At 35.0% G+C, this 7563-nt stretch overlaps 1 long non-coding RNA gene across 1 annotated transcript; it reads right to left on the bottom strand.

Moving 5' to 3' along the window:
* Positions 1-4843: 4843 nt before the first annotated feature.
* Positions 4844-7246, bottom strand: LOC149497561 (uncharacterized). Its single transcript, XR_016319888.1, has 3 exons — positions 6773-7246; positions 6041-6106; positions 4844-5201 (listed from the first exon to the last, which is right to left on the bottom strand). It is a non-coding gene; the product is annotated as an uncharacterized LOC149497561 (long non-coding RNA).
* Positions 7247-7563: the final 317 nt, after the last annotated feature.

The raw sequence follows: 7563 nt of genomic DNA, 5'->3' as shown, positions 1-7563 counted from the left end.
CGCTAGATCGGGGATTTTCACGCGTGCCGGATCGGAGAGCAGTGGCTGTCGGTGGTCGGAGGCACGCTGGAGCGCGGCAGAGGCGCGATCTGTTGTGGCGGAGCAGCAGGGCACGGTGGTGGCGCGACAAGGTGGAGACTGTGCTGCTGTTGTGCGCTGCGCAATCTGGCAGAGGGCGGAGCTACTGGCAGTGGCGCGCGAAGGAGCAGTGAGGCGGTGCGACTGGCGGCGTGGAGTGGCGGCGAGGTGGCCCGCGAGGGCTGGGTGGCGCGCGATAGATCTGCTGTCTCTCGCCAGTCACACGCAGACAGACGCAGGGAAGAAGAAAGAAAAGAAAAGAAAGAAAGAAAGAAAGAAAGAAAGAAGAAGAAGAAGAAGAAGAAGAAGGGAGGAGGAGGCGCAGTGGCTGTGTCGGTGGAGTGGAGTTGAGGCGCTGGTGAGGGTGACGAGTAGAGGTGCAGCGCTGGAGATAAAAAAAAAATGGAATTTTCTAGATGGTTTGGGTCGAACCGGTTCGATTCGGTTCGATTCGACCCATATCTTTGGTTTTCATTTGGTTTTCGGCTTTTTCAGTCGGTTTTCGGTTCGGTTTCTCACAGTGTTCGCATTAAAATATTGAAATAAATTTCCAGGCTGTCGGTTTATTAAATTTAATTGGAAAATCTTTGAAAATAAAAAATTCGGGTTGTTTCAGTCTTCCCCCCTTATAAAAATTCGTCCTCGAATTTTGAAAATAATAAGAAACTAGGATGCAACAGTTGTTTACTACAATGGTGGTTGTGCTTCTCACATAATGATGCAACTGTTAAAAGTTATCACCATAGTTAATTTAAACTTGAGTTGTACTATATCTACAAGTCAAGTCGAGTAAAACATTCATAACCCAAGGCACAGATTCGACTCTAGTATTCACTGTTAAGCGTAAGAATTTAAGTTCCTCATAACCTCTGCTCAAGTAAGGGTTATAACTCTCATTAGCTATACATCATGTGACCTATATTGATGTATCGCCTCATTTATCTCTCACTAGCTATTATAGGCAACGATCATTTCTCAATAAGATACTCATACACAAACCAAGCATTAAATCTTCTGATATTCGCATCCACATATCCAAATTTACTACTATTCCAATTTAGGATCCTTATTATTATTATTATCAAGTTCTACCATTAAGTACCATTCGATCCTTTACAATTAAAGAGAACAAATTCATTGCACTACCACAAGCTTATTTCAACAGAATCATGACATTTCTCTAACTAATTGCTATCAACTGATAGGAGATCCTGACTTCTATCCCAATCTCATCACATATTTATCAACTTAACCATTTTCCAACGAAGATAGATATACAATCTCTTTTCAAATCCTACTAATGAGAATTCATACTATACCATTTCTTAACTAATTATGACAAGAACTTATGCAACTAGTCAAGTTAGCTGTTGACATGCCAAATATTCTTAATGTATTTTCTAAAATATGCACACACCATTCTATTACACTCAACTCCATAAAGAAGTCTAACCAACATTTTTTTTTATCTTGCTCAAGATGTAAAATTCTCCAAACCGTATTTTATATCCAATTTACCTAGGTCTACGTATCCAGATATCCTAAACAAGTAGTGCCTTTTGCTCTAGCTAAGTATGAGATTAAGGATATTAAACCTATAATCCAACTCCTGATTAAACTATGTCCTTTGTTTTATGTTTCTTCTTACCCATGAATACCTAAGAATATTCAGATAATAATATCATTGGGTTATTCTTTCTCTCCAAGTTTGTCTATCACCTCCAAATTCGTAAAATTTATACCTAATACAATCTAGGAATATCCTCAACCATAATTATATTCTCTCTATATTCTTTACTCCAAACAAGGTTAATTCCTCATTGAATCCTTCAACATCAGAGTTGCAATGTACCATTCCTCGAATGGACCTAACTAATTAAGTATTCTCTTAAACCATAAGATCTGTCACAAACTGCCATTTATAACACAATTCTATTCATTCAATCATAATTTCCACCAATTGCTAAGAAATTCAGAATAGCTTTACATCGACTCCAAATCATATATGAATGACTCTCATCCTAATTGATATCTCAATCATTCCATGAGCAAATTTTAAATTAATAAATTACCATATTAACACACTTAAGTTGGTCTTCAAGTATAGTGAAGATGTAATCTTAGACCATCTTGTTAACACATCCGATAATCTTATAATTCATGTTTTCAGTTTTTGAATACTTGTGTGTATTCTTCTCCCTAAAATTATCCCAAATTCACTTGTTTATTCTTACACAAATCTCAATATTCCAAATGAACAGTAAATTAAAACCCAGTTAGTTCATTGATATATAAAATACTCCAGATACCCTTCTGTTCCCTAGAGGCGTAATTATATCTCCCTTTCTCCATCCAATAAACTAAGTAACTTACAAAAATGCACTAAGTAATAGGAATTTCTTATTCTAACTACTTTGCATCAAGACATTACATTTATTCATATTCATCGTCATCTCAAGCTGAATCTCATGATTCTTCATCAACTCTTATTTCAAGTTATTAGTATTAATAACACTTATCACTTGTACATAATACATTTATAAGCTCAATATATGGATTCAATTAATATAACTCATAAAACTATTTTCTAACTACATATTCTAAACTAATTATTCTAAAGCATCTTTTAATTTTCTAAATTTTCATAAATCTTAAATTTATTTACCGCATCAAATTACTATTCATGATCATTTAAATTCTTAATATCCACCTTATCTCTATTCTCCATGAGATATAACAAGAAACTTTTCAATTATACAAATATTATTCTCCTCTATTCTTTATATTCAAATTATGTTCAAATTATATTCAACCTATAATTTTCCTAATATAATTATCACCCCAATATAATAGCGTTTTAATCCCAAAACCACTAATTGCCTTTGTTATCTTTTACTTTTATTTTATTATACTTGGTCCATAGACTTAGTCTGACTTATTAAACATCCTACATGTACTAGGATCTAAATTATATCCTGTCTAATACACTCACTACATACTAAGCTTTCACTGTATTAATTCCTAGATTATACTAACTATCCTTTAATTATATATACCACCCTCGTAATTCTATAAACGATCAACCTCATCGCCCCACTTATCATTTTTCTACCAGACATTCCTTTATATTCCTGAATGTCCTTAAGATTAGGTCCATAACTCTTTCATTACTTGTAAATACTCCTATTAACTATTAGTCAATCTTTTTATCAATTCTTGATCAATTTGTCTTAAAATTTATTCTCGTATAAGCATAGTGAGATCAACGCGAACCACAATTTTTCCTACACTCGTGAAATCCCAAAATATAAAAATCTTTATCTTAGATCCTCTGATGTATCATTATTCCTATTTGCATCAAATTTTCTAACAATTATCCTTAATTTGTCAAACCTCTAATTACTAGCTATCCTCATTTAAATCACATTAATTCATATTCCTCACCTTTATGTATTTGATTCTTTTCTTAATATTCATTCAGTAACAGGACTAGATCCATTCTTACTTATCTACTTCATTGGTATAACATCAATTCAATAATTGGATAATTACCTCTCCAGGTCCGATGTCATTCATCAATACACTTAATCATCATGCCCCACTATTTACATAACATAATTACCTTGATTCCCTTATAGAATTGTTCCTCGGATCATAGAATCCCCCATTGAATAAAAATCATTGTTTGTACTTTACATACCATCGAGTGTGCAACAATTATTTTAAACATCAAATTTTAAACATCAAAAGACTAAATACCATTAGATAAACCATAAGATTCCACAAGCCACACAATATCCACCACTAAGTACATAAAGATTAGAGTAATTTATCTCTTACTGAAAATCGCGATTTACTTTTCTTTTAACCACAATAATTTATATTATTCCCTATATTCACACCCTAAAAAAAATAGTTGATAAATACAACAATACACTTTGCTCTACCAAGCAGGGATTATTCATAAATAAAACTTACTTCATATAATAATTCCACCAATATTATTCTTTATGAAAAATACTCATCACCATTATCATATCAAATCACACCAAATCCTTCAATATTCAGACCTTATAAAAATCATGTATATCCATTCCATCCAGAAAAATATTTATCTCAATAATTATAATAAATTCCACCAACCAACATCATGTAAATATCACCAAATACATATATTAATTCAAGGCACCACTTAAATAGATTCTAATGTCCTTAAATCCGAACCATTTAGTTCTCTTAATAAATAATTAGCAACTCATTCTCAATTCCACAGGCACACATATACACACATTCCTGCATTTTTATATATGTATTCCATATTCAACACGTATTAAATAAAAATAGCACACTTTCATCATCTAACTTCAACTTATTAATCCTATATAACTTATCTTCTTACCTACTTAAATTATATATGAATATTATTTATTCCATAGAAGGATTCTAGTTTACGTTTAAACCATCCCCTTAGCATCATTAGCTAAATCACATCTCTAGAGGACAAGGATACAAATTTTAATTATTAAACAACTTGACTTTAACCTGACTGCGAACAACGCTGAAGAGGAAAGCAAGAAAGACTATGTCAAGACATGACAGGAATTACTCCGCAGTTACATCTAGACTTATGAACTTTTGCTCTGATACCACCTTTGTCACGACCCATTTCCGTGGGCCGGACCGGCACTAGGGCCCAGGTAAGCTTAAGGCCCCCGAGGCCCGTAGTAAGCCTAAATTATTCAATCTGTCTACATGATTCTCCTAATTTCAACAAAACAGTAAGCCCATATGACTTAAGATATAAGTTTTATAAAATTTTCAAACATCTGGCCCAATATCAAATAATACATAAAATTTAACCAGGGCCTATTCACAATAACTCATAATTACAATAAGGGCTTACTAGTTTACCTACAGTTAATTGCACAATAATTAATTTATAGCGTAGTGCTAACAATAAGGCCCAATTTAAATACACAGCCCTATAACTGCGGAGTCCAAAAAAAATCTGATAAAAGAATAATTTATACATTCAAAATTAAATATCAAGAATATAAAGTTTACATTTATAACTCTGCGGAGAAGATTGCAGAGCTTCAGTCGGATCAACTGCTTCCTAGTACCTGGGAGGTTTGGAGAGAAGGGGGTGAGTTTTGCAACTCAGTGAATAATAATAAATAATACACACCACATACAGTCAAGCAAAATGCACCCTACTATACTGAATGAACACACAACAGTCAGCCATATGACATTACATCAGCACCCACAAACAATATCACCTTCAAATAATCACATCACGTGGAAATTAGTCAGTGGAGTCACCGAACCCCGATGAGCCGTCCTCCCACATGGCTCATCCTCTCACATGTGCACCAGGGAGCCGATCCCCCATACTGGCTGACCGGTCTAATCCTCACTTGACCAGCCCTCTCATTGTTTTTCCATTCTCTCTTTTCTTTTTCATACCAACAGGAGGTAACCCGGTCGTCTCCATCAAATCTAGATCATCAGGCGCTCACAACAGGAGGCCACCCTGCAGGCTGCGATCAAATCTAGATTATCAGGTGCGCCCAATAAAAAAACCAACCTGTGGTTTTCCATATCACACAGATCATAGCAGTAGGTGCACACGGGGGCGCCGATCTCCCATTTACCCGGCCAAATTTCATATCGTATTCAGGATCCATATCACATATACCATTCTCACAAACCCATGGTGACCCACTTCATCCCAATTCCACACAAACAAATCACAGCATAGCCACAGCACAAATAATCAGACAATACACCAATTTCATCCAAATGCACAATTATAAATAAGTATAATTATAGTGATCGTAACATAATATATATGATAAAATACTTATAATATATTGTAAATATATAAATAAAAATATAAGGTTTATAAATAAATGTTATGCAAATGCAGTGTTGATATGCATTATTTACTATTACTCACAGTGATGGAGAGCGAAGTTCTAGCTTTGATTCTATCCTGGAGGAGCACTAGATGGACCCGGGCGATCTAAGAAATTTAAGAATGACACAAAACAAAAGTAACTACATCAGATAAAGCATTTCTTTACCACTCTTAGAATTTTATTTTAAACTCTTAATTTTTCTACGTAATCTAATCTCGATATTAATTTCTTTTCTATAATAAATTTTATTTCTCTACCGAACTCTATTTTATTTATTTCTTCTGAAATCTATTTTATTTTCTATTATTTTCTACTCTCTATAAATAATTAAATTTCTATAATGAATTTTATTTGCTACCGAAATTTATTTTATTTCTACCGAAATTTCGGCAGCATCTCCCCTAAAAATTGGATTTTCCACCTGTTAAAATATCAACAATTTATCTAATAACTCCAAACCACACAGCCCATCCATCGGGCAATCAATCAATCAATTCAATTTTCTCATCCTCCATCCGAAAATCCATATCAACATTACCTTTAATTCTCAATTCTTCATTTCATTCCATTCATGATATTATCATCAAAATTCCTCAATAAATTAATCAAAGGATTTTAAGTGAATCAACATTTATATTATAAATCAATACTGAAAATTAAATTAACTTAATTTAACTACTCACAATTACTAAATTAAATTAACTAAATTAATTAACTACAATAATAAAATTAATTTAAGTAACTAAAATTAGTAGCATTAATTTTATTACCCCAAAATATAATCTTTTGTCGAATTTCGCTAGATCGGGGATTTTCACGCGTGCCGGATCGGAGAGCAGTGGCTGTCGGTGGTCGAAGGCACGCTGGAGCGGCGGCAGAGGCGCGATCTGTTGTGGCGGAGCAGCAGGGCACGGTGGTGGCGCGACAAGGTGGAGACTGTGCTGCTGTTGTGCGCTGCGCAATCTGGCAGAGGGCGGAGCTACTGGCGGCGTGGAGTGGCGGCGAGGTGGCCCGCGAGGGCTGGGTGGCGCGCGATAGATCTGCTGTCTCTCGCCAGTCACACGCAGACAGACGCAGGGAAGAAGAAAGAAAAGAAAAGAAAGAAAGAAAGAAAGAAAGAAAGAAGAAGAAGAAGAAGAAGAAGAAGAAGGGAGGAGGAGGCGCAGTGGCTGTGTCGGTGGAGTGGAGTTGAGGCGCTGGTGAGGGTGACGAGTAGAGGTGCAGCGCTGGAGATAAAAAAAAAATGGAATTTTCTAGATGGTTTGGGTCGAACCGGTTCGATTCGGTTCGATTCGACCCATATCTTTGGTTTTCATTTGGTTTTCGGCTTTTTTAGTCGGTTTTCGGTTCGGTTTCTCACAGTGTTCGCATTAAAATATTGAAATAAATTTCCAGGCTGTCGGTTTATTAAATTTAATTGGAAAATCTTTGAAAATAAAAAATTCGGGTTGTTTCATACTTGGTCACTTAAAATTAAATTAAAATTAATTCCCTTAACGAGAAGCTTAACCTGGAGTTAAGAAGCGGTCGACGATTAAATCAGGTACGTAAACAAAACTCC

This window comes from Jatropha curcas, chromosome 3 (assembly GCF_041381405.1).
Source record: "Jatropha curcas cultivar XTBG-Jc1 chromosome 3, XTBG_Jcur_1.0, whole genome shotgun sequence".
NCBI lineage: Eukaryota > Viridiplantae > Streptophyta > Magnoliopsida > Malpighiales > Euphorbiaceae > Jatropha > Jatropha curcas.
This window is presented reverse-complemented; position numbering and strand designations above follow the sequence as displayed.